The sequence below is a fragment of the Talpa occidentalis genome, unplaced genomic scaffold (genome assembly GCF_014898055.3).
Source record: "Talpa occidentalis isolate TD23 unplaced genomic scaffold, MPIMG_talOcc4v2.1 talOcc4.12, whole genome shotgun sequence".
NCBI classification, from domain to species: Eukaryota; Metazoa; Chordata; class Mammalia; order Eulipotyphla; family Talpidae; genus Talpa; species Talpa occidentalis.
In genome coordinates this window covers 89,031,214-89,057,711 of record NW_023601212.1, presented here as the reverse complement: position 1 = coordinate 89,057,711, position 26,498 = coordinate 89,031,214, and the positions used below count along the sequence as shown (strand labels likewise).

At 42.2% G+C, this 26,498-nt stretch overlaps 1 protein-coding gene and 1 long non-coding RNA gene across 6 annotated transcripts in view; one reads left to right on the top strand and one right to left on the bottom strand.

Moving 5' to 3' along the window:
• The first annotated feature begins 3,036 nt into the window (after positions 1–3,036).
• Positions 3,037–26,498, top strand: part of TNRC6A (trinucleotide repeat containing adaptor 6A) — a 170,629-nt gene continuing 147,167 nt past the window's right edge. For all 4 annotated transcript variants that reach the window (XM_054693792.1, XM_054693794.1, XM_054693791.1 and 1 more), the window contains exon 1: positions 3,037–3,073. The gene's annotated coding sequence lies outside the window, so the exon portion shown is untranslated. The remainder of the gene's footprint in view (positions 3,074–26,498) is intronic.
• LOC129145533 (uncharacterized) overlaps positions 24,151–26,498 on the bottom strand; it is a 36,085-nt gene continuing 33,737 nt past the window's right edge. For both annotated transcript variants that reach the window (XR_008551245.1, XR_008551244.1), the window contains exon 5: positions 24,151–24,409. This is a non-coding gene — a long non-coding RNA (uncharacterized LOC129145533). The remainder of the gene's footprint in view (positions 24,410–26,498) is intronic.

Here is a 26,498-nt window from a genome sequence, read left to right as displayed (position 1 = left end):
TTCCATTTTGAGAACTCAGCTGTGATCTTAAAAGAATGTTGGTTATAGTTTATCCAGAATTTCTCTATGATTATTTGGTCCTTCATATTGTCAGGAAAAGGATTTTCCAGTTTACTCTGCTCAGACTTCCACCTCCACCACTTCACTAATGCTATTCTTCAAAGGCCTTTGATGACCAGGCAGTAACTGCCAAATTCCATGGGTACTGTTTCATGTACCCATGGTGGGTGGTCCTACAACACCCACCATGTGGTCCTACTGCTAGGGGGAAAGGATGTCCTAAAGCTAATTCCATACAGGCTTTGTGGACTCCACCCCCACCCCAGGCCAAAGCCAAAGACACTGGGAACTCCAAATCCCATCACCACCAAAGGGAAGGTAACTGGGACCTGAGGGTGGGGTTAAGCAGCCAGGTGGATACAAAAGGCAGACACGTGGGCTTTGGGGGGCTCTCCATTTTTGGCTCTCCGCCAGCTCGCAGCGTCCAGCCAGCTCTGAGAGTGCCTTTGGGTTTCCTGTTGGGCGGATCGGGTAGGACGCATTAAAGACTTTATTTCCCTATTTTCTCCCTGAGTTGTACATTTTCCTTATTTCCTTTTCCCTTGTAAATAAACCTTTTATTAACCTTTTGTGTGTGCCTGTAGTGGAGTATTCATAAGTCCCTTTTAAGCGCGGGGGTGAGGACCCACAGCCAAGAACCTGTTCAATATCGGGGCTGCTCTATACCACTACAACAATGATGAAAACACCAGAGTAAAAGAGGCTTAAACCATAAAGATTGCGCCCAGAGTCAGGTTGGTAGTTCTGTTCCACTAAGAACCTGTGTCCTTTCTGTCTTGCCTCTTCACCATCCATAGTGTGGCAGTAATTGTTTTTGCCTCCTGGTCACCTGGTGGCTGTCTTCTATGACTACCTACCAGCAGCAAAAGGTGGAAAGCAAGAAGATAACTTTTTTCCTAATGAGCTTCTCTTACCAAGTAGGACAATCTTTCCAGAAGTTCCTAGCTGTTGCTTCTTTTACCCCTTTGGCAAGAGCTGGCACAAGAGACCCCTGGAGCAGTCACTGGAGAGGAGAAAGGCATCATCCCTGGGGCTGGAAACATTGCTGTGGAGTAATGACAGGGTTCTGTTGACAGGGGATCTAAGTATAGAAAGCCAGAGGGTAAAACCTCTGCCCTTGAGATCTACGTTAATATCCAGGGGAGACAACAGGAACACCAATTCGTACACAAATGCAAATCTCAGAGTCATACAAATTCAGGTGTACAAAAATGTAAGTCCTCTCTTTGTCTATACCCGAACCTAATTTCTGCCCTAAGCCCCCACTCTGCTCCACAAAAGAAACCTGATCCACCACGTAAACTGAGTCATATGAACTCAGACAGGGGTAGGCAGCCCACTGTGTCTACCACACACACCTTCTCCGTGCCTATTGTTTAAACCATGCAGAACAAAACCTCTGACTGGGAAGGAGATTTTTCAGAGGCATTAGACAACGCTGCCTATCTGGCCTTAAAACATAACCCTCCCTTGCTCGAACAGGTTCCTGAATTGCAAACTGACCCTGAGTCATACCCTCCCCCCTAAGGAAAGCTGTCACATCCGCTTTTTTTTTTTTTTTTTTAACTTGTTTGTTGATTTGAGTATCAGAGCTTTGTATCAACGGTAGGGTGGGGAGAGACAAGAGAGACAGCTTTAACTTACTTTAAATCTGAAGTAGAGGAAAAAGTCACCCAGATGAGTTTATTTGGAAGCAACTAGATTAAATCCCTGTGTTGGGTGGAATAAAGACTGGAGCAGAGGTGAAGTTCAGGTGCAGACAAATAAAGGGATCACGTTTTGCCTGAGTTGGCGTCACTCTGAAATCTGCATCTGCTACATCTGTTGATGTTTCTGTGGTTGCTGACACACAACTGGCACCTCAAGGACAGAGATCCTGCCTTATGAATTTTTTTACCTCCTTCCTTTCCCCTTCCTGAGTATCCACCTAGCACAGGACCTGCAATATAACAGTTGCTCTACAAAAATGCTTAATAAAAGATTGAGTGAATGAATGAATGGGAACAAGAGGTACTGCAATGGAAGAATACAAACCCCAGAGACTTTTTAAAACACAGATCTATTTAACTGTATCCTGATTAAGGAGAGCAATGTAGAAATGTGGGGAGAGAGAGAGAGAGAGAGAGAGAGAGAGAGAGAGAGCGAGCGAGCTCTGCAGACATAGCGGAGCTACCACACTAAGAGAAGACAACCTAATCAGAGAAGGCAGCCGGGGCCCCACCTGACTCCTGCAGCTGGGGCGGGGTGGGGTGGGGGGTTGGGGGAAGAACTAGAAGGTTCAGCAGGAACAGTCGCCCTTTCTCCTGCGGCTCCACAGCCTCCCCACCTCCGCCCCACTCCCACGGTTCTGGGAGGAGGCATGGAAGCTGTGGGGAGGTGGGGGCAGCGGAGCTGGGCTCTCCAGAATGAGGCAGGATGGTGTGAGCTCAAACGCCCTGCAATTGCTGGAGCAACGGTGGCGACACGAGTTATTCACAAAGGCTGGAATTCAAATGAGGCTGGCACTGCTCCAAGTCGCAGTAGCTGAGGAGAGAGAAAGGCACATTAACTATTCATCAAGATCTCAGCCTCGCCTGGGCTCTGAGGGTTCTCCATCTGCATCCCTCCCTCTATTACTGCTTTTGGGGGGAGGGGGCGCCTCCAGAAGCACTTTATCTGTCAGTCTGTGAGCTGGAGGTGGGGGCGGGGGGCTGAAGTTAGGCAGATTTGTCTCATCACATGATGGGGGACCTGTATCACGTGATGGCGCCGGTGATGTTGGAAGCAGCATGTGACTCCCGGGGCTACGTGGGCTCAAAAACAATTTAAATACAAAAACACAACCTGGTTCCCTCCTCTCCTTTGCCTTTCGGTCGGGCTCTCCCTACCTTGGGGTGGGTGCCTGACTGAATGGAAACCTCTCATCTTGCAGCCACTAACCTGTGAGCACCAGGTACCTGGAGACCAGGCCCCTCTGCGGGGGTCCCCCAGGAGCTGCACCCCACCATTCTTCAGCCCACTGACTCCCAGCCTGGTAAGTTACTGAACACTTTGCGCAATTATCTGTGAAGCTGTCATAGACTGCCTCATTAGCATGCACAGGGCACCCTCGTCGGCCGGCACGTTGGAAGGAAAGTGCCTGCCGGCTTCGGGGAGCTGCAGCTCTCAGACCTTGCCAAACAGACGCAGCCTCCTGGGGAGCCGCCTGTGCCGGTGACTGGGTTCGCTGGCGAGGAAGGAGTGTCTCCATCTCTTCTCTCCTGCTGTCTTTCCAGCCTTCTCCCTCCTCTCTGTCTTGCTCCTCTCAGTATCTCCCCTTCTCCTTTGTCACCCCTCTTTTTATTTTCTCATTTTATTCACCTCCCACTTTCTGTCTCTCTCTTTCCCACTGCTTTTTCTTTTCTTGCCCTTTAAAATTCTTTTTTCATACAGCTTGATTCTATGTCCTTTCTGTCCAGAACCTGAAGGAGCATCTTCGGGAGATTTGGTAGTTGGAAATGTTCTGGCTATCCCTTCTAAAAGGTTTCTCTTCAGACAATGTCGATGGCCCAGTTCCTGTTGGGTGTGTGTGTGTGTACACGCATCTGTGTTGAGGGTGATTGATGTATTTCTTAGGGACATAGGAACTGCTTCTTGGGGAGATGTTTGTTGGCTCCAGATCTCTGCTCAGTTAGGGGCTCATCAAGTTGCAGCAGTCTGGAGACAATGCTCTTTGACCCCAAATGTCTGACTCTGTGGGAAAAGTCGGGTCATAAAGCAGGGGCCCAAATCCAGGATTTAATGCTGAGGGCCCACTCAGGTGTCAACAAGGCATCTCAAAGAGCAGGTTCAGAGTTTGAAGCTGCACCTTTGCAGAGTGAGCAAGCGTAGGCTGAGGTTGACTGTGTCAGAAACTCCTGGTTCACTGTAATCCGGGCATGCTGATATCCGCTCAGCAAGAAATAATTTTTGAGCACCATCTACCCAACAACTCAATGAGTAGGTGCTATTTGAACCTTGTTTTAGAGATAGAGAAACTGAGGCAGGAAGTGGTTAGGTCACTCAGTCTGTAGAGCTAGGATTTGAGCCCCAGCAGCCTTTCTCCAGGTCCTGCACATGTAACCAATATGATATGCAGGTAGCACAAAATATTCAAGCCACATTCATGAACAAGACAGAGACGTCTTGTTCTGTTGGAACTCACAATCCGGTGGAGAAGACAGCTAGCTAACATCATCACACAAGACAATATAGTGTTCCGAGGAACATGTTAAGGAGAATAATATGGTACTATGAGAAAGAGACAAAGAGTCGAAAGATGTAATATATAAGTTCTGACGTGAAAGAGGAGAGGGAGTCAATCAGTCAATCTAGTCAATCAGGTAAAGAACCAGGAAGAGCATTCTAGGTAGAGGGAACAGCAGGTGTGAGAACTTGAGGCGGGAAAGGAAGGAATGCTGATGGGCTGAGCATAGTGGTTGGGGGACCACAGCAGGAGGTGAGACCATGAAGATTATGTGGGTGTCTTCAGACCTGTTAAAGTGTCTTAAGTTTCATCCCAGGATCAATGAAGAACCATTAAAGCATTTTAAGTAGGGAATAGTATACTAAGGTCTGCAATATGAAACTCTTCTTCAAGAGTTGTTTCAGTTTTTGCTGCATTACAAAACACCCAAAATTTAGTAGCTTAAAACAACAATTATTTGTAGCTCATTATGCTGCATGTTGGCAGTTGTCACTGGAATCACCTGGACTGGACTCTGTTCTTCCCTGGGCTCCTATGGTAGCTCTGGTCAGCTGGCAGGCTGACTGGGGTGGTTGACCTTACATGGTCTCAACATGTGTCTGCTCATTGGCAAAAGCAACTGAAACTGGCCGGCCATGTGTTGCCATACTAGTGAGCTGGCCCAGTTTTCATGTGGGGACTGGGGTCCAAAAACAGCAAGAGAGGGGCAGGCCCAAGATACAAGCACTTTTCAAGCATTGCTTGCATTTGTTTGCTAGCCCTCCATTGGCCTAGACAAATGATAGGTCAAGTCCACGTTCAAGGGATAGAGAGATTAACCTCTTGACTGGAGGAGCTACAAAATGTTGTGTGTAATTGTTTCTTGTCTACTACTGGGGTTCAGTCTACCCTGGGATTCCAGTAATTCAAAACAATGAGCTATATACTGTCTTCCTCTACCATGGAAGGAAAGCCAAGAAGAAATTTGGAGCCAATTTTGCTATGAATGGAGAAGAACTTAGACCTGGTTATACATCAGACTTTGCTTTCTGTTGAGAACAAGCAGGAGACAGGGCATTCCCTTTGACCATGGGTCAGGGTTATCTGGGAATGACTTGGAGCCAAAGAAGACTTTTGAGGTCATTACCCTAGGATGAAATTTGGGCCACATGGAACTCAGAATGTTTTAAATGTTCTAGTCAAGGCAACAGCATCTGCAAAGACCCTGAGGCAAGGAAGTAGGTGGCTTGTTTGGGAAATAGGCAATTTAGTTCAATGTAACTACAGCAGAATGGGAATAGACAAATTCAAAAAATGTGTAAGAGGGAGAAAAAACTAGGCTTACTGATGGATTTGGCAGGAGTTGAAGAAAAGGGTTGTATTAAAGGAGAACCCCAGGTCTTTCTACTAAGGCAGAAAGACTAGAGAGAATCAAAGTATTTGGAGGAGGGGAAGGCAGGGGAAAAAAATCAAGCATCCTATCAACTGGGTCAAATGTTGCTGAGACAATGAGTAAATTGAGGACAGAAAATTATCTATTTGCTTTGGCAACATGGAGAGCTGAAGATTTTGACCAGAGTGATTTAGGAAGCGTGGTGAGGATGGAGACCAGGGTAGAGTGGGTTAAGGAGGGAAAGAAAGTAAATAAACAGTGAAAGGGAGAAGGGAAATTAGGCAATATTTAGATCTGGATCAGGATTAGGAGAACTGTCTTGGTTTTATGTTTGCTTTAAAATGAAAAACAGGAACCTGTACATGATGTGAGCCATTGGAGTTGCCCAGTTGAAAGGGAGGGCGGGAATGGAGCCAAAGTGTCTGAATGAACAGGTGACAATAGGTTTTTATTTGTTTGTTTGTTTGTTTTAAAGATTTACTTATTTTTTCATACAAGGCTGGGGTACAGGCCACAGGTGCAGCGGATGAGAGGATTCACCAGAGACAGAGTGGGGAGCAGCAGGCTAGATGGGAGAGGTCTGCTGTGCCCTATGTGAGTCAGCTCCCTGACCAGGGATAGAACTCATGCTGCAGTGCCTGGTGATAGCTTGATATTGCTCTATCTTTAACCCCTGTGCCACCAGAGAGGCCCCAGTTTTTGGGTTTTTTTTTTTTTTTTTTTTGTAGGTGAGAATAATGAGAAAAAAAGATGAATCAGAGACACAAAAACTTGTAGATTTGGGATCAATTGAGGGAAGAATTCCCTATCTGTTAACTTTTATTTTCACAATGAAGTATAAGACAAGGTCATTTGCAAAGAGAAATGGAGATACAAAAAGGGAAGAAGAGAATAGATTAAATGAGCATCTTGGAGAGGATGAAATAGCATCCTAAGGGTAGCTGGGCAAAGCAGAATGACTGTTAAGAACAGAGAGCATGTATTTAAAATGGTGTCGTGTTCTCCAGTAACATGTAAGCACTTGGCTCAAGCTCCTGGAGATGGTGGAGTGTAGATAGGTTAACGTGTTGCTGGGCAAATTCCAGAAAAGGGCAATAATGTTGAAGGGCTTACAAGGGAATAATTGTTAAGGCGTAGTGACAGAATAGAAGGTGCACCTGAATGGCAATGGAACCAGGAAGCAATGATGGAAAATGAGTAAATGGCAGACTGAATGGAATAGAGGGTATGATGAGGTGCAAGTCTTGTTCTTGGAGGGGCTGCAGCACCATCATTATCTGGGAGCTTTGGTAGAGTCAGTGTCACCTGGGAGCTTGTTCGAAATGCAGATATCAGGCCTATCCCAGATGCTCTGAATTAAAATCTGTGTTCTCATAAGATCTTCAGGTGATCTTTCAATGCCCATCAAAGATTGAGAATCACTGGTCTAGGATGTCTTGTGGGGAGAAAATGGTGCTCTTCTGGATAAGGTGAGATGGTCATGAACCCCTAAATGTCACATTCATTTTTTTTTCTTCATTTCAAAAGAGGTCTTGATTTAACAAAAGTATCCTCTTTTGCCCTGTTTTTTTTTTTATTTTACTTTTTATTAGTTTTATCTCATACATGTGCATCCCCAAGCAATACATTGTTTTTCTGATTTTTTGAGTTATATGTAAATGTAATCATACCATGATTTTCTCCTGTGACATTTATTTTGCTCAGTATTTTATTTTTGAGATTTATCTATGTTTGGGTATGAAGCTATCATTCAGTTGTTTTCATTGCTCTATAGTAATCCACCATGAGAATGTGCTACATTGTCCATTTATTACAGGGCAGGGAGAGGGGCAGCCCAAACCCCACAAACCTGTCTATTCTAAATGGGTTTTGCCATGCGCCGCATCAACACAAAGCACATGAGACTTTAATGAGAAGGAACTTTAATACAGCTAGGAAACAATACAGGAAAGGTAAAGAATCTAGTTTCTAAATCAAGCACCCAAAGTTACCTGTCCCCTCGTGGGTAAGAGTCCACCCAAGTAGGATTGGCCCAGAGCAAGGCCCCAACGCCTGCCACAAGTCTAAAGCATCTTCCAGTGGGGACCCACAGAAAAGGATCAGAAACAACCAGACAAGCCCCAAAGGAAAAGAGCAAAATCAAAATCAAGATAAAAGCCGCCATTGTCATCTCCCCACGGGTCTTACCCACGTCTGTGTCACCCAGTCCACGACCAAAAGGCAAACGTGGTTTCTTCACGTATCTCTCGGCTCCATGCGCCTCCTCCAGGTCTCCTTCTGGCTCCATCCTGCTTCCTTCCTTCCTCAGTCTCCTCTGCAGCTTCTTTTCTCTCTGCTCAGCTCCACCCTCCATTTGGGTGGGGCAGGGAACCTGGAACCTCCCCCTTTCCTGGGGACCACCCTGTTACACATTCAGCTATTGATGGCTATTTGGGTCCCTGCCCCCTAGTTGGGGTGTATTACAAATGATGCAGCTATGAATATTCTTGGGCATGTCTTGTGTCCTTGGGCAAGAATTTCTCTAGACTATGTAACTAGACACTCTTGGATCAAGTGCTGGATCATGGAATACGAACAAGTTTAATTTTACAAGATAATGCCAAATTGTTTTCTGTGAGTTGATTTTGTTTCTTTCCAGTCCTTACACCTTTAAATTTCGTTTTGTTACCTCGTTTTACCAGCTAAAGCTTCTGATACAACGTAATAGGGATGGTGAAAGCAATTATCCTTGTTTTATTTTATCTCAAAGGGAAAACACTCAACATTACACAGTTAGGTAACATGTTTCTGAAGGGTTTTTATTGGAGTTTTGGTTTTTTATTAGATTACGACAATTCCTCTTCATTTCTCCTTTGCTCAGAGGTTTGTTTTATTTTAACCTCGAATGGTTTCTGAATGTTATCAAATACTTTTCTGTGTCTTTTGAGATAATGAAGTGATTTTCCCACTTTATTATTTTAGTGTAGTGAATTATACATTGATTCATTTTCATTTTTCAGCTTTATGGAGATTTTATTGACATATAATGTGAAAGAGTAAGGTGTACAATGTGATAATTTGATACAGTATATATTGTCAGATGTTACCACAATAAGGTTAGTTAACACATTCCTCACCTCACATAATTACCCTTTTCTGTGTGTGGCGATAGCATTTAAGATTTATTTTCTTTATGCTCAATACAACATGTTAATTACAGTCACTGTGTTGCATATTAGATCTCCAGAACTTATTCATCTTATAGCCGGAAGTTTGTACCCCTTGCAACCTCCATTTGGTCTCTACTAGTTCAGATTTTTCAGATTCCACTTACAATTGAGAACATACTGTATTTGACTTTTTCAGTCTGATTTTTTTTTTTGGTGTCCATATATGTTGTCACAAAGGGCAAGATTTTGCAGTTATGACTCAACAATATTCCTGTGTGTGTGCATGAGTATGTGTGTGTGTGTGTATCATGTGATGATGGTTTCTTACAGTTCATCTGTCAATGGACACATGCTGTTTTCAAGTCTTGGATTTGTGAATAATGCTGCAATGAGCTCGTGGGTGCAGGTATCCCTTTGAGACAGGAATTTCCTTTCTATTGGATATATACCACAAGTGGGATTGCTAGATCACAGGGTAGTTGTATTTTTAATTTTTTGTGGTAGGTGAATTTACATTTCTAACAACGGTGTACAAGGATTCCTTTTCTTCACAAGTTCAGCAACACTTGCTGCCTCTTGTCTTTTTTTGATAATAGCTATCCAACAGGTATGAGGTTATATCTTATTGGGATTTTGATTTATATTTCTTTGATGATTAGTGATGTTAAGCATCTTTCTGTGTCCTTTGGTGATCTTCTCAGAAAAAAATGTCTGTTCGAGTCCTTTGCCCATTTTTAATCAGGTTCTTTTTTTAAATTGAGCTGTTTGAGTTTTTTATGTATTTTGGATATTAACTCCTTATCAGATAGATGGTTTGCTAATATCTTCTCCCATTCCATAGGCTGCCTTTTCATTTTGCTATTTGTTCCTTTGTGCAGAGACTTTTTAGTTTGTTGTATTCCTACTTGCTGATTTTTTGCATTAGTTACTTATACTTTTGTTGTCATACTTAAGAAAATGTTGCTGAGACCAAAGTCAAGGAGCTTTTCCCTTATGCTTCTTTCCAGTAGTTTTGCAGTTCCAGATCTCACAATTAAATCTTTAATACATTTCCAGATAATTTGTGCATTGCTATAAGATAGGAGTCCAATTTTGTTCTTTTGCACATGAATTTAGTTTCCCCAGCACTATTTATGGAAGACAGGATCTTTTTCTCATTGAGTATTCTTGATCCCTTCTTAATTACTAATTGACCATAGAGGTCTGGGTTTATTTCCAGATTCTTGATTTTGTTCAGTTGGACTATGTGTCTTATCTTTATGCTGGTACTATACTGTTTTATTTACGATGTCTTTATAATAAAGTTTGAAATCAAGAAGTATGATGTCTTCAGCTTTGTTCTTCTCAGAAACAAATCCTCCTCAAGTTTGCTTTGACCATTCAATCTTTTGCGGTTCCTCACAAATTTGAAAGGATTATGTTTTCTATTTCTCTGGAAAATGCCACTGGAATTTTTTTTAAGTTTTTTTTTTTTTAATTTATTTATGCATACAAGAGCTGGGGTATAGGCCAGAGGTGTGTGTGTGGGTGAGAGGATTCACCAGAGACAGAGTGGGGAACAGAACAGGCAGATTGACTGAAGTACACTGTTGAGGAGAGCAGCGGGCGAGACAGGAGAGGTCTGCTGCGCCATGTGGGTTGCTCCCCGCTATGTGGGTTGCTCCCCGGCCAACCGGGGATCAAACTCATGCTGCAGAGGCTGAGGATTGCTTCATAGTGTGGTGCTTAACCCCTTGAGCCACCAGGGAGGCCCAACACTGGAATTTTTTTATAGGGATTACATTGAATATAGATGACTTTGGGGAGTATGGGCATTTTAACAATATTTATTCTTTTGATCTGTGAACATGGGGTATCTTTCCATTTATTGTGTCTTCAGTTTCTTTCATCATGTTTTGTAATTTTCAGTATACAAATCTTTCACCTTCTTTAATTTACTTCCAGGTATTTGTTTTATTATTATTCTATTTGATGCTATTGTAAATAGAATTTATTTTTTTTTTACAAATTTCTTTTTCAAATTGTTTGTTGTTAGTGTATAGAAATGCAACTTACTTCTGTTCTGTATCCTGCAACTTATCTTAATTCATTTTATTTATCCTAATTTTTTTGATGGAATCTTTAGAATTTTCTCTATATAACATATTATCATCTACAAACAAAGACAACTTTACTTCTTCCTTTCTGGTTTGGATGCCTTTATTTTTCTTTGTCTTACCTAATTGCTCTGGCTAGGACTTCCAATATTATATTGAATTATATGGCAAGAGCAGCAACTTTGTCTTGTTCCTGTTTTTAGTCTGCCTGTCCAGATATTCTGAGACCATCTGGGGTGTCCATGGGTGGGCTTACTACTGGAGTCCTTAGGTGAACAGGTCTAGTGTCTGGGTCAGCAGGTGGGCAGGCCTCTTGCTTGGGTACCTGAAACCAGCTTAGCACCTGCATCTGTGAATGACCTGGTATCTGGGTTCACTGAATGGCCCTGGCCTGGGTCTTCAAGGACTTTGCATAGTAAATGGAGCCAGGATTGGCCTCCAAAAGTCAGAGTCTTTGTAAGCACCATGGGACTGTGTTTCCTCATCTCTTGTCCTTCATGTATGTCTGCTGAGAAGATGAAACTGATGATACCCACAGGTGAGGAAAGCATTTGATTTGGTCTATGCTTTTTCAAGGCTCTGAGTGAGCTGCCCTTTCTTTTTATTTTTTAAAGATTTATTTATTTATGCATACAAGAACTGGGATACAGGCCAGATGTGTGGGGGATGGGAGGATTCACCAGAGACAGAGTGGGGAGCAGAACAGGAGGAATACACTGCTGAGGGGAGCAGCGGGTGTGTCAGGAGAGGTCTGCTGCGCCATGTGGGTTGCTCCCTGGCCGGCCGGGGATTGAACTCATGCTGCAGAGGCTGAGGATTGCTTCATAGTGCGGTGCTTAACCCCTTGCGCCACCAGAGAGGCCTCTGAGCTGCACTTTCTTAGGAATAATTATGAAAACATGCATTTTGCACTTTCCACATACCAGGCATTAAACTAAGTATTTTTCCTACTCTACATCCCATTCTTAGAACAGTGCCCTATTTATAACAGGGCTTCAGAAACTTCAACAAATGTCAAATGACGCTAATCCCCAACTTTATGATCAAAGTATAATTATGATTTCCCTTTACTGTTGAGGCAACTGAGGTCTGAGTGGTTAGATGACTTGTGAGTGATCTAAAGACTGTAAGTCTTCAATAGTGGTGTAATAGAGCCCAAAAGAAGATCCACTGGGTGAAGAAGAAAAAGAATGGAACTTCTATTTATATTTATTCTTCATGTCATTCTTTTTTCATGTCCATTTCATACATGTTTTGTAAGACACAGAATGTTGCTACCATAGATCACATACAGGCTTGATTTAGAAATAAACACACACTTTGTGTGAGCACAGGTTCAAAATGTGTACTGGTGAAGTAACTGTTCGAAAGAGGTGAGACCATTGCTTTAAACCACTAACTCTACTCTCTCTTCAGAGAGAAATAACTGACTCATTTACAGTTTTCTTTCTTTTATTTTTTTTTAATAATACTTGCTTTTTTAAAAAAGATTTTATTTATTTATACAAGCACTGGGTACAGTCAGAAGCGCGGGAGGGTGAGAGAATTCACCAGAGCCAGAGCGGGGAGCAGAGCAGGCAGAAGGACCGAAGTACACCGCTGAGGGGATCAGTGGGCGGCAGGAGAGGTCTGCGCGCCTTGTGGGACCCTCCTCCGGTGGCCGGGGTGCAGCGGGGATCGAACCAGCGCTGCAGAGGCTGCGGGCAGGCAACCCAGTGCTCAACTGCTGTGCCACTGGGGAGGCCCTCACTTACAGTTTTCTTTTTTTTTTTTTTTTAATAAATTTTTTTTTTTTTTGAGGCATGTATTTATTTATTTATTTGTTTGTTTGTTTTGTTTATACATGCACTGGGTACAGTCAGAAGCACGGGAAGGTGAGAGAATTCACCAGAGCCAGAGCGGGGAGCAGAGCAGGTGGAAGGATCGAAGTACACTGCTGAGGGGAGCAGCGGGCGGCAGGGGAGGTCTGCGCGCCATGCGGGACCCTCCTCCGGTGGCCGGGGAGCAGCCGGGGATCGAACTGGCGCCGCAGAGGATGTGGGCAGCTTCGCAACCCAGCGCTCAACCGCTGCGCCACCGGGGAGGCCCACTTACAGTTTTCTTAATGTCCGGCAGACCTAATGCTACATCCTTGTCATTGTGATAGAGCTGTGTTTTCTAAGCATCTATAAAACATTATCTCTACAGTATCATGGAGATAGTAAATTCTGCAACTTTACTTATTATCATGGGTCTCACTCTCAGGGAGTAAATTGGAGAGGATAAAATAGAGAATATATTCTCTTTGCCTCATGAAGTTAACTAGTTGCTATTATGGATGCAATAAGAATTAATTCTGTTCTCTGATCGCATGAGAATAACATTTAAAGGTAAGGAATTGCCTATTCATTGAGGCATAAGTCAATAAATGGAGTCAACTAATGATAGACTAGGGAACAATCAGATACAGTGTAGTAAATTATGTTCTGTCATATTGTAATTCTTAATAACTCAGCTGTCACTCTAGACATTTTGGCTTCTTTCTCTGGAGGATGAAAAGAAATAAAATTTAGGCTGATATTGCAGACAAGGTAAAAATCCTTGCATGTGGGTGGAAGGAGAGACTTTATAGAGTAGACTCTTAAATTGGGTGCTAAAGGGTGAGTGAAAGTTCACCAAAGTGACAAGGGGAGAAACAACATTCCAGACAGAAGAAATAAGATGGGCACAGATAAAGATGGAAGATCAATTCTCTGGGATATAGAAGGTAGAAGTTGTGCATCTATGAGATAGTGCAGACAGGGGAATGTCATGGAGTTAAGGGGTAGTGGGGGAAGGCATATAATACAGTCATTAGGAGCTGGACCAACCTGAGATCAGATTCCTGCTTGGCCTCTTACTACCTCTGCAAACTTGAGCAAATACTCTGTAACATTCTTAATTCCCTACCTGTGAATTCATACACCACCACTGGTACCTACCTCCTAGAGTTATTGTGAGTTTGAAATAAAAGTCCATTAGAGATGCTTTGAGTAGTGCCTGATCACATGATATCATCCCAGATCTCAGCTAACAGAAAGTGTTGTTTTTACACTAACCAAGAGACTAGCTGATGGAATTTATTATATGCCGCCATGTCACAAAGTTCAGGCTTTATCTTTTAGGCCAGCATTTCTAAAATGTAACCAGTTTGTCTTTAAAGCAAATGGTTCTCAAGTAGTTGGAAAGCTTCTGTGGCATCATGTGTGTGTAAGAATTTTATAAATTTGAAATGGTAGAAAGACGACCTAGTACCCTTGTGTTCTTAATGGTGATTCAAGCATGCAGCTGGCTCAGACTGGGCTGACTCTTCACAAGGTGTACTTAAAATTCTGTTACTAGGCCATAGTTTGTGGTGGCGATATCATTTGCATATTATTGCTTATGTGCCTACAATTTGCATATTTTGTTGTTACTATTATGTTGTGTTAGGGCGCTGATTAACAAAAATAGATTAGTGACTAAAAAGTGGTTCATTGAAGTGTAAAAGCAATGATAAAAATAGTAGTACAAACAGAGCAGCTCAGCAGCATAATTAGTGAACAGGACTCAAGATCTGTTGGGACAGGAGCATCTGTGAATGTGATGATTTCACTCAAGCAGCTGAAAGGGAAAGTGTGAATGGAAAGTGTGGCTATGAATATCTAAAAACTGGGTTTTACTGAATGAGGCTGCACTTCCCTCCCCTCTCTATTGTACATTTGGAGCTTTGTGTTGTGCTCAGAGATGTCATGTCATTCCCACAGTAGAATAAACTTTATCATCCACCAATAGTTTTCCCTGGACTGGGGCAAGAATAATATTTGATTAATTTTATGATGTTGATTAATTTTATTTCTCAATGCTAAGAGGCCAAAACAGCAATAAAAACAGCTGCAAGTCATGCTGTTAAAAGGCAGGCCGAGAGGCACCCCTGAACCCCTAAACCTGCCTACTTTAAATAGATTCTGCCATCCACTACATCCAGGTAAAACATACTCTGGTGCATAAGACCTTCAATGGAAGAAACTTTAATACAAATAGCATGCAATAAAGAGAAGAACAAGAATATAGTTCAAAATAGTTTTCAATTAAGCACACAAAGTTACCAGTCCCCTCATGGGTAAAAGCTCAGCCAAACAGGGTTGGCCCAAAGCAGGACCACTGAGGCCCAAAAGCTTGCCACAAGTCCAACAAAGAAAAGTTTGATGTCTCAGGATCCTTTGCTCCAATACTGCAAAACAAGGACAAAATCCTATCAATTAAATAGGAATTTACTGATCTCATGAGGCTGTAGACCAACTGAATGGTTCTTTCTAGCTTGGCAAGACTCACTCAAGTTCGGTGCTAAGTTGTGGGCAGGACTAGTTACATCATTTAGGGAACTCAGTACAAAATAAAAGTGGGGGGCAAAACTATTAAGACTTCTAAAACAATGACAGTAGAACAGTACCCAAGCATGAGCCTTTCTTAGCACACAGTCCTATGTGACCGGAAAACTCACATGGCCATGGAGCCAGCCAAGCCTATGCGTCATGCAGGCAGCTCTGCCACTTTCAACTGTGTTCTTCCATATGTCTGGGTATCAGCTCACTCTGGGATAAACTTAGCTAGAAAAATGGACATGTGGGGTAACCCAACTCTACCCATTGGTTCCCCAAACATGTTCTGATGGCAAAGGCTGAGGATAAGAACAAGCAAGACCAAATATGCAAGCATGTTTCAGGTCTGCCTGAAATACCATCCTGTTGGGCCACAGCAAGTCACATAGCCAGTGCCAAGGTAGAGTAGCAGGTGTGACATTATATGACAAAGGGCAAGAATACAAGGAGGGATGAAGAACTGGGGCCGTTTCTGCCATCCACTTCACTTGACTATTCAACAATAGTTGTTTAACAGTTGTTAAACTGTCTGTTGCTTTACTTACTAAGAACAGTCATGCATCCTGATCTTAAGTGTTGGAGAAGTCATGAAAATCATTAATAGAATCAAATCTCTGTCACTGAGCACATGTCTCTCCTGCACTTTTTGCAAAGAAATGGTGGCAAGTACTAAAACTGCCTTTGCACACAGAATCATGCTGGCTGTCCACGGGGAACATACTCACATAAATCATCAAAATGAGAGAAGAGATAAGATTTCTTTATAATGCTACTAATGCCATGAAATCATAAATCTGGTCCCTGTTGTCATTATCAGTGTATGAGGAAATGTAATCTCTGTGATTTTAAGTGGTATGTCAACATGCTGTGGTCAATGGCTTGAAAAGCTTGAACTTCTGCTTTCAGACCCAGCTTAATATGATATTCAGTGCCAAGGATAAGATATCAGGAAATTGGACTGTGATGCTGAAGGCTTCATCGGCAGGCATCACCTCTTTCCTCTTGACTTTCCTCTTTTCTGGAGAAGGAAATCAAGGACATATCATTGTGCATATTTAAACCCATACACATTGCCAGAAAACATGAAGAAATTCTTTCCAGAGCTGAATCCAAACAAAAAACATTAGAAACCCATTGGCAAGTACCTCCCAAGTTAAAACATCCAATGTCCAGCCTTTAAATGGGATACATTCTTTGAGTTAGTTGCCTGTGAATCTGGTCTTTAACAAAAAGCTTTACTTGTTTCTAGATATATGTCCAGACCAAATATTCAAAACCATTGTCAGAGCCACCAAATATTTACTGCTTTATCTAATGGCTCACAACCCTTAGTGCTTTCTAATTTAGTAGAACAAAAATAAATTAATCCAGGGCCTCCCCGGTGGCGCAGCGGTTGAGCGCTGGGTTGCGAAGCTGCCCACGGCCTCTGCGGCGCCGGTTTGATCCCCGGCTGCTCCCCGGCCACCGGAGGAGGGTCCCACATGGCGCGCAGACCTCTCCTGCCGCCCGTTGCTCCCCTCAGCAGTGTACTTCAGTCCTTCTGCCTGCTCTGCTCCCCGCTCTGGCTCTGGTGAATTCTCTCACCCTCCCGCGCTTCTTACTGTACCCAGTGCATGTATAAACAAAAAACAAACAAACAAACAAACAAACAAATAAATAACATGCCTCTATTAAAAAAACAAAAACCAAAAAAATTAATCCAGATATACATATGTATATAATAAGCATAATACCTACACATACGCACATACATACACATACAAAATATACTTTAATGATTGACTGCAAACATACATCCCTTTTGTTGTTTTGATATTTCTCACCATCCTGCTGTTGCTATTTCAACTCTCTCTAGCCAAATCCAGAATCTGAGTATATTCATTCTATTTTATGGGACGCCTATACTGCACGAACCAAACTCTTGCTCTTTGTCATCCAATATTCAGATACGAAATATATGCAAACTACACTCTATCTTTTGCTATAGGAACTTGATTTGCAAACTCAAACTCAGGAGATAAATAGAACTGGATAAGACAGAGTATTTGATTAGTATAGTATTAATTTTTAAATTATTTGTTTTATTATATTTTTAACTTAAAGTTTGATAAACATTTACCTAAAATTGGAGGTTTATATATGTGCCAAATAATCAGTACATGGTTATTTTCAATAATTGCAAATATAAGAAATACTGGTTTGCTTTAGGTGATGGGGAAGCCACTGAAAGAGGCAAAGATTTTTAAATAGGGGAAAATACAGTTAGACTTGTATTTTCACAAGATTATACAGAGAGTAAGCTGGTGCTGGGTTAGAAGGCAGTGCATAAAACTCTATGCTTTAATCATTGGGACTTTATTTTCTTTCCACAAAGAATTGAGTAATTCCTGAGTACCAATCACTGAGCCCAGATTTGGGGATACAAAGATGAAAAGCCTGCCATGGGCCCTCCTGTCACAGACCAGCCCAATGGAAGTGATTCAAACAAATTACCCAAGTGAGTCAATTATGATTGTATTAAGTGCTGATGAAGAATGAGGAGTGGACCCAAGATGTGATATGGAGATGGAAATAACAGTCTGGAGACAAGAGAGGAAGAAATTAAATGATGATTCCTGGTTCCCAGTTTACAGAAGGGGGTTCCTGACAAAGAAGGAATTCAAGAGCAGGAGTGGATTTGCAGACTTTTGATAATGATGTTTTGAACAGGATGAATTTACTGTCTCTCTGATATGCAGGGTGGTTGTCCAGAAGGCAGCTGTGTATCTAAATGTGGAGAGAGAAATCTGAGCTGCAGAAACATTTGGGACTCTAGGACGGACTGTGGATTTTGATGTAGCTTGTCCACTGCCCTTAACAGCTCCTTCAGTTATAGTCAAGACCACAGGCAACTGTTTCTGAAGAGTAGGATTTTTTTTTCAATCAGTTTCCTTCTCTTAACCTCCACTTTGGACCTACCCACTTTAGTTTTTGCTTTCTAGCACCTTAAATCTGTATTTCCATTAGGGATATATATTTTTTTTAATTTTTGACTGTCCAGTTTCCATTTACCCTACTTCTATTAAAGCTTCTGGTTTTTGCTTGAGTTTCCAGCTCTCCCCCACATTCTCAACCCACGTAGTTCTGGTGTATTGGGTCCATGCCAAATTTGATCATTCCCACCGACGCATGTGACATACATTTAGCCGGTAAAAGTCTCCTGGTGATAGTGATAGGCTCAAGAATAAGCACATGATCACAGTAGAAAAAAAGATATGCATGAAAATTGTTGCTGAAACTTCTAGCATATACTCAAGAATTCTTTTCTTCTAAATGCAAATCTAAAAGGACCTAGGGACAGATCAGAAGGAATGTGAGAACAGAACTAATAGCAAGGTAGGAAACTTGAGAAATGAAGAAAACTTGGATCTCAATTTAATTTGAATCCTGTCTTTTAAGGGGGGGAGGGTTTTATCCATTAACAATAATTGTGATTATTGCTTCCTCATTGAATTTATGTTTATTTTTGTTAGTCTAATACAGTGGTTCTCAGAGACATGTCTCTCACCCCATCCCAGAGACTCTTAATTTATTTGGTCAGTAATTCTAAAACCCACCCCAGATTATTCTAATGGGCAGCCAAGTTTGAGATCCACAAATCTAGTAGTCACTCTTGATTTTTGTTTGTTTTTTAAATCTTTTATTGAAAAATACTGATACCGGAATTGTCAGGCCTAGTCTCCCAGCCAGGAACGGATCCCAGGCTGCAGGGCAGCGCTGAGCCCCAGCCACTAGACCCCCACGGGTTGGTGTCTCACGAAGCTGCAGCAGGAACTTCGCAGACTCTCAGGCAAGCAAGCGAGAAGAGGCAGGTTTGTTTGTAGAAAGAAAAAGTTTATTGAGGAGAAAAAGAGCAGAAATAAAGTGGGACTCCCAGGCCAGGGAACCAGGCCTGGGAGGGGCAAGGAAGCCAAAGTGGAGTCGTGTCTCAGGGAATATAGACCTTTTTTTCCCTCATTATTCTAAAGCTCCACCAGTCTCTTTGTGATTGGTCAGTTCTCGGCTGTCTCACTTAATTTGCTACTGAGTGGGGGATCTTCACATTCCTTATCTAACAGCTTTCTCTTTCCCCATTTGCTGCATCTTTATCTTTATGGCCCAGTCCTCTGGATGGGCATCCCTGCATTGAAGTTAAACAGCTGCCCTTCTAAGTTGTCCATAAATTAAACCACTCTCCATTTCTCCAATCTCTGCCTCCCTTTACCACCTGAAGGAAACCAGGACCAGCTTTAACAATGTTGTCCTTGGTCCTGAGATGTTTGTTTTTCCTAGTGGAATTGGTTACATTCCCTTGGTTGTCCTTATCTCTGAAGTCTCCCTAAATTCTTCAGAGGTCCCCTCCTGCACTGTCCCTGAAACTGCCTAATAACCCTAGCTTGCCCTGTGTCTCAATACCATATCTAAAGAAATATAGCACACTCAGGAAAAAAGCAGAGGAAAAAAAAGAGCATAAAGCAAACAAACCTTAAAATCTTTGCACTGAGAAATGAAATATTAGCAGCACCCCCAAAAGCCTTCTGTGTGGTCCATCCCGATCTGTCTTAAATCCCATACAAGATCACTTCCTCTCAGTGTCTAGACTTACTGTACACCTGTGGCCTCCTCTCACGCTACTCAAGTCATAACCCACTTCCAAGCCTTTTCCTGTCCCAACTCTAATGTTAAAATCTTATGAAATTCTAGCTCCAGGTTCGAATTTTTTCATAATATCCATGTCCATATTTATTTAGATATAACCATAAATTTTACTAGTTATTTTTGACACTATAGTTTTTGTATCCACACGTTCCTCTCTAGAATTTGTGGTAGTGGAAACTGGAATGTCACTGGAAATGAGAATCCTTTGCATACTTGAGGAGCCTGTTCTCCATTTACCATGGATTTCTGCTTGCTTCCCAGGTAGCTTAGTTTCTACAGGTGGGTCTCGAGAAGGGTCTCGGTTGCTAAATATTGCCTGAGGCACCAGTTACTTCCTGCTGTAGTCCTTTCTAGTGCTAAAGTGGCCTGCTTTGGAGAACTACCCCTGGGCTGTGATTGGGAGGCCCTGGGGACAGCCTTTCCTCTCCCTCCCCCATCAGACACCATGGTTAGGGAGGCCTTGTTAAGAAGGGATCTGCTTCCCTATTCAAGTCAGACTTCAAGTTCTCTGGGAAAATTATGTATTTTCTTATACAAAATGTAGTCCTGGGGTCTTGACCCTGGGAACCGCCAGCCAGAAGGGAATGGCTGAGCCAGCCCAGCTAAGGGCAGCCATGTCATTTAATTACCTTAAAAGCTGTCCTAGGGGACCTCTATCACTCTTCATATTTATTTACTTTAATCTTGGATTTCCCTGAGGCTTCCCTGGGAAGAACGGCCTTCCCTCAGGAGTGCTTAGTGTTAAGTTTCTCTCTACTGCTTTTGCTATGGATTTGAATTCCTCTGTAGTCTATTTTATGGCAGTTCTTCCAGTTTCTGATTTTCTGATAGAACTTTTTCTTGCTTGTTTTTTCCCCCAAGTGTGGATTTATACACAAGATTTGCATGTAGTGCAATTAGGGGAAAGCATGAGAATAGACATCCATGCTGAGAAAAGGGTAAGACTGGCAAGAGACGGTGTCTCACAGGGAACCACCATAGTAGCATGACTGGGCCTTTGGCGCAGAAGAATATACTTGTGGTTTTGTTACAGGGCAGGGAGAGGGGCACTCCAGACCCCACAAACCTGCCTGCTCTAAATACATTCTGCCATCCGCCACATCAACACAAAACATATGAGACTTTAATGGGCAGGAATTTTAATACAATTAGGAAACAATACAGGAAAGACAAAGAATATAGTTTTTTGTTTTTGTTTTTTAAAGATTTATTTATTTATTTATTTATTTATGTATTTATTTATACAAGCACTGGGTACAGTCAGAAGTGCGGGAGGGTGACAGAATTCACCAGAGTCAGAGCAGGGAGCAGAGCAGGCAGAAGGACCGAAGTACACTGCTGAGGGGAGCAGCGGGCAGCAGGAGAGGTCTGCGCACCATGTGGGACCCTCCTCTGATGTCCAGGGAGCAGCCTGGGATCGAACCGGCGCTGCAGAGGCTGCGGGCAGCTTCGCAACCCAGCGCTCAACTGCTGCACCACCGGGGAGGCCCCAAGACTGTAGTTTCTAAATCAAGCACCCAAAGTTACCCATCCCCTCGTGGGTAAAAGTCTACCTAAGCAGGATTGGCCCAGAGCAAGGCCCCAAAACCTGCCACAAGTCTAAAGCATCTTCCAGTGGGGACCCACAGAAAAGCATCAGAAACAGCCAGACGAGTCTGGGAGGAAAAGAGCAAAATCAAGACAAAAACTGCCATTGTCACCTCCCCACGGGTCTCTCACCCATGTCTGTGTCAACCAGTCCATAACCAAAGGCAAGTGTAGTTTCTTCACGTGTCTCTCAGCTCCATGTGCCTCTTCCAGGACTCCTTCTGCCTCTCCACCCTGCTACCTTCCTTCCTCAGTCTCCTCTGCAGCTTCTCTCCCTGCTCAGCTCCACCCTCCTTTTGGGTGGGGCAGGAAACCTGGAACCTTCCCCTTTCCTGGGGACCACCCTGTTAGTTTCTTATATTTCAACTAATCCTCAACTCACTAAAGTTGTAAATCCAAACACCTAGTTTTCACTAAGTCCTTTAACATACAAATCACAGATCTTATTATTGTCTGTGTAAGTCTAATTTATCTTATCTAAATTAATGGCTAATTTTTATGTCAACACTGAATTAGCTTATAAATTTGACATAGTAAATTCTCCTAAAGGTTTAACATCATTTATAAACTTGACTGATTACATTCATTTTTAACTACAATTGTAAATCTGGGCATTTTTAACTGCAATTGTAAGTCTGATTCTCATAAGTGCTTCAACCATCTGACAAAGCAGACTTATAAATGTAGCAGACAGAATTGCTAGGCACTTAAAAACAATGTTTTCAAACCTAATACATCTGAAATTATTTACTAATCCAGTAGTTTTTCAACATTCCTTCCAATCTAAGTCAATCAAATTCTCTTAAATATTTTTTAATTAAAGTCACAAATCTTATATCAATCAAACTCTCTCATCTCAGCTTTCCGCCCACTTCACCTGTTTGTACCCTGGCAACTGAAGCAGCAGGAGGAAAAACATATGCAGTTGTGCTTATTGATGTTTCTTGTTTTGTTTTGTTTTTTAATTTACATCGTTATTAGTTATGGTAAAATGCACATATTATTTACCACCACAACCATTTTTAAGTATCCCAGATAACTTTTCCCAGTTTGTCTTTAATGGATTTTGGTGGATGATCTCATGTGTAATTGTGAATATTGAAAGCAATTAGAAAAGAGTGATTTTCCTCTTCCACTGCCAGTCTACCAACCTGCTGACACCTGGGCCCACTACATCCGTCTCCCTCCTCTGATAGTGTCCCTGGTCCTCGACAGGCCAGTCTCTCCATCCAGGACATGCATCCTGTTCTTAGCACTTTCCTTTCCTCATCATCTTTTCTCTCTAATTCAGCATTTCATTTCCAACATTTCTATCCAGGCCTTAAAAGTGCTGTCTTGGGAACCTCCCTGGTGGCACAAGGGTTTAAGTCTCAGCGCTATGAATCTATTGGCAGCCACTGCAGCACGAGTTTGATCCCCAGCCAGGGAGCTGACCCACATGGCATGGCAGACCTCTCCTGTCTCACCTGCTGCTCCCCTCAACAGTGTATTTCAGTAGATCTGCCTGTTCTGCTCCCCACTCTGTCTCTGGTGAATCCTCTCACATCTCCATACCTCTGGCCTGTACCCCAGTTCTTGTATGCATAAATAAATCTTAATAAATAAATAAATAAAAGGTTTTTTTAAGCGCTGTCTTTCAAAATGTAAATGAGACAGTTTTCTTTGGTTAGCTCCCTCCTCCCAGCTCCTATCCCATTATAGGAAAAGCTCTTTCAAAGTGTTGTCTACAGTTGGTTTCCCCACCACCTGACCTCTTATTTTCCCATTCTCTCTTTAAGTCAATCCAATACTACCCGCACCTCAGGTGGGTCACCCTCTGTCCAGCCACAATGGCCACCTTGCAGAATCCGGAACATACCAAGCTCATTTCTGCTTTCAGCCTTTGTGTTCTTTCCTGTGCCGGATTGCTCTGTTCTGTGTGCCTGGCTCCTTCCTTCCTTCTAGATCTCAGCTCAAGTAGCTCCTAAGAGGTCCCCTCCAACTCAAGTGCACCTCTGTCACATCTATCACTTCAATCAGGTTTATTTTTCTCATAGAATCAATCACTGAAACAAACAATAGGAGTTACGTGTTTATTTGTTCTCTGTGCCCTTCCCTGAACAGAACTGAAGCTCCACTAAGGCAGGGCTTCATCTATCTTTTTCTTTTTCTTTTTTTTTTTTTTAATTTTTAAGATTTATTTATTTATTTTATTTATTTATACAAGCACTGGGTACAGTCAGAAGCACGGGAGGGTGACAGAATTCACCAGAGCCAGAGCGGGGAGCAGAGCAGGCAGAAGGACCGAAGTGCACTGCTGAGGGGAGCAGCGGGCGGCAGGAGAGGTCTGCGCGCCATGCGGGACCCTCCTCCGGTGGCCTGGGAGCAGCCTGGGATTGAACCGGCGCTGCAGAGGCTGCGGGCAGCTTCGCAACCCAGCGCTCAACCTCTGCGCCACTGGGGAGGCCCTCATCTATCTTTTTCATCACTGTACCCCAGTGCCTAGAATAATGTAATAATTCAATCCATAAAAATTAAGAAAATAAGTACTCATTAAATATATAAAATTCTGTAAAGTATTTTTACATACAAATAATATTTAAAAACCACACGTCATCACAAGGATGATGACAACTAATGTCAAACCCAGTACACATGTGTCCATACCACAGGTCTGATTTATTCATCCACTTGTTTTCTCACTTTCCCACATCTGTCAAGTCACTTCCATAGTAAGAGAGCAGAATTATCAGCTCAGATCATCTGAGGTTACAAATTCAGGAACTTCAGTGAGAGCAGGTCAACTACAGCAAAGCAGGGGATATCAGCCTCCATCATAATTATCTCAAGCCTTCTTGGAGGTAAACTGGAATTGTCCAGGATGAATGTCTAGCCTGTGTCTTTCCCTGGAAGATAACATAATATTGACAACCTCAGCATCATTTCTGTTTCACATTTAATCAAAAAAAAAATCTATTCTCCATACAAATGTTCCTTTTCAAATTTGTAATACCAACCTCTCACCTAGATTGTCTTACTTGTTGTTCATGGATTCTCTGCCTTCTTTATGTTTTTCTAAGTGGTGTCATCAGTTATGCCATAGACATTTCAACTATTGCTTTGCACATTTATTTTACAAACATTCCAGAACTCTCTTATTTCTGATAGTTTTTACATGCTGTTTCTTGGTTTCATGAAAGGAGAGATCATTTTTGTCTCCTTGTTTCCAATAGTTTGCCTTATTTTGTCTCCAGGGTTTTGGTTTGTTTTTACTTGAACTTCCAGAAAAACATCAAATGATAATAGTAGCTCACATCTGGTTTTATTTCCAACTTTGAAGAAACAGCTCTGGTGTTTTATTGTTGAGTATGATGTTGACTGTTGAGTTGAGTTTCTTTTATCATCCATTTCATAATGTATTACATATTTATTGGTCTGCAGCCAAGTGCATTGGATTTGGCAATATGTAGGGCACTGATTGCCTTGGGGAAAGCAGTTTCCAGGGCGTGGTGCCAGCAAAAGCCAGATTGCAGCGGTTTGCAGAGAAACGTACTTTGGATCCTTCTTCAGTCCGTGCCAAGGATTTTCATCAGGAATGAATACTGAATTCTTTGCTAATGCTTTTTCAGCATTTATGAGATGCACAATATAGTGTTTTTTCTTATTTGACCTATTGGGATGATCTTGCATATTAATTTCATTCATTCATTCATGCATGCAAGAAATATTTGAGTACCTACTCTCTGCCTTCTTTTATTGTAACATGAAATGTGTGATTTTTCAAAAATATTATAGGGCATTGTGACATTTTTAATATCAATTTGTAAACGTGAAACAGTTTTTATAATAGTAATAGTTTTTATAACCTTCATTGTGGATATTATATTTTAGTTTTTGATTGCTAAATCAATGGATCTTACATGAAGAGTTCAAAAGATAGGAAAATGTTTAGAGGCAAAAAATTCACATCTAATTTTTCAATGTCTTAAGGGATAGTCTCTGTTGATAGCTATTTCTGGACCTTTTTCTTTTTCAATTTTAATAAATTTTCAAAGTTCATTGGCAAGTATTTGATGGAGGATTTTCACGTCCATATGCCTGGTTGTGGTACAGATGTCACAGTAGGAGAGACACACCTGGTTCCACCTCAGGTTGGCCTCTCCTGCTAAATGACACTTTGTTGCAGCTCTTGACCCATCTGTTCTCCCTGGGCAACATGGCATTCCCTCTGGCTGTGGGCACATGGGGTGGCATGAAGAATTTCCTGAAGTTCATTTGTTGAAAACATATTTCCTGAACACTTACCTGATGCCTTGCAATTTACATACTAGGAGAGGTACAAGCAATAAGCAATATGAATAAATTGTACAGTATGTTACATGGCAATAAGAAGCAATGGTGAAAAAAATAAGGATGGAGAATGAAATGCTGTTGGGAAGATGGACCTGTGCTTGTTGTGGGAAGGAAGGTCGCATGGGGGGAGGTAGAGGGCATTGCTAAAAGAGAAGCAGACAGCAATGAGAATGAATGATCTGTAGCTTCTCACCACAATATCAGTGAGTCTCACAAATGTCATGTTAAGCAAAGACAAGGTCCATGAGAGAGCATCTGTGGGATTCCGTTTCTGCAGAGCACCAGAACAGGCAGCAGTCATCAGTGATACAGGGTGCAGTTTCTGTGGAGGTGAGGGAGTGTCTGGAAGGAGGACGCAGTGGGAATTCTGGTGATGTTCTGTTTCTTAATCCATGTGCTGCTAGCATGCATGTGTTCAACTTGTGAAAATTCAGCAGGCTGAACATTTGGAATGTGTGCATTTTCTAGGTGTACATCATATGCCAGTACTTTCATTTTTGTAAATTAACAATTAGCTATCTTAGGATAGATGACACAACTTCCAGAAGGACCCTCCCTGAAATCTGCTGCCTCATCTTATTTCCAAAATGCCTGGCACACTGAAGGGATTCATTATATGCATGTGTGTCTGAAGGCATCAGT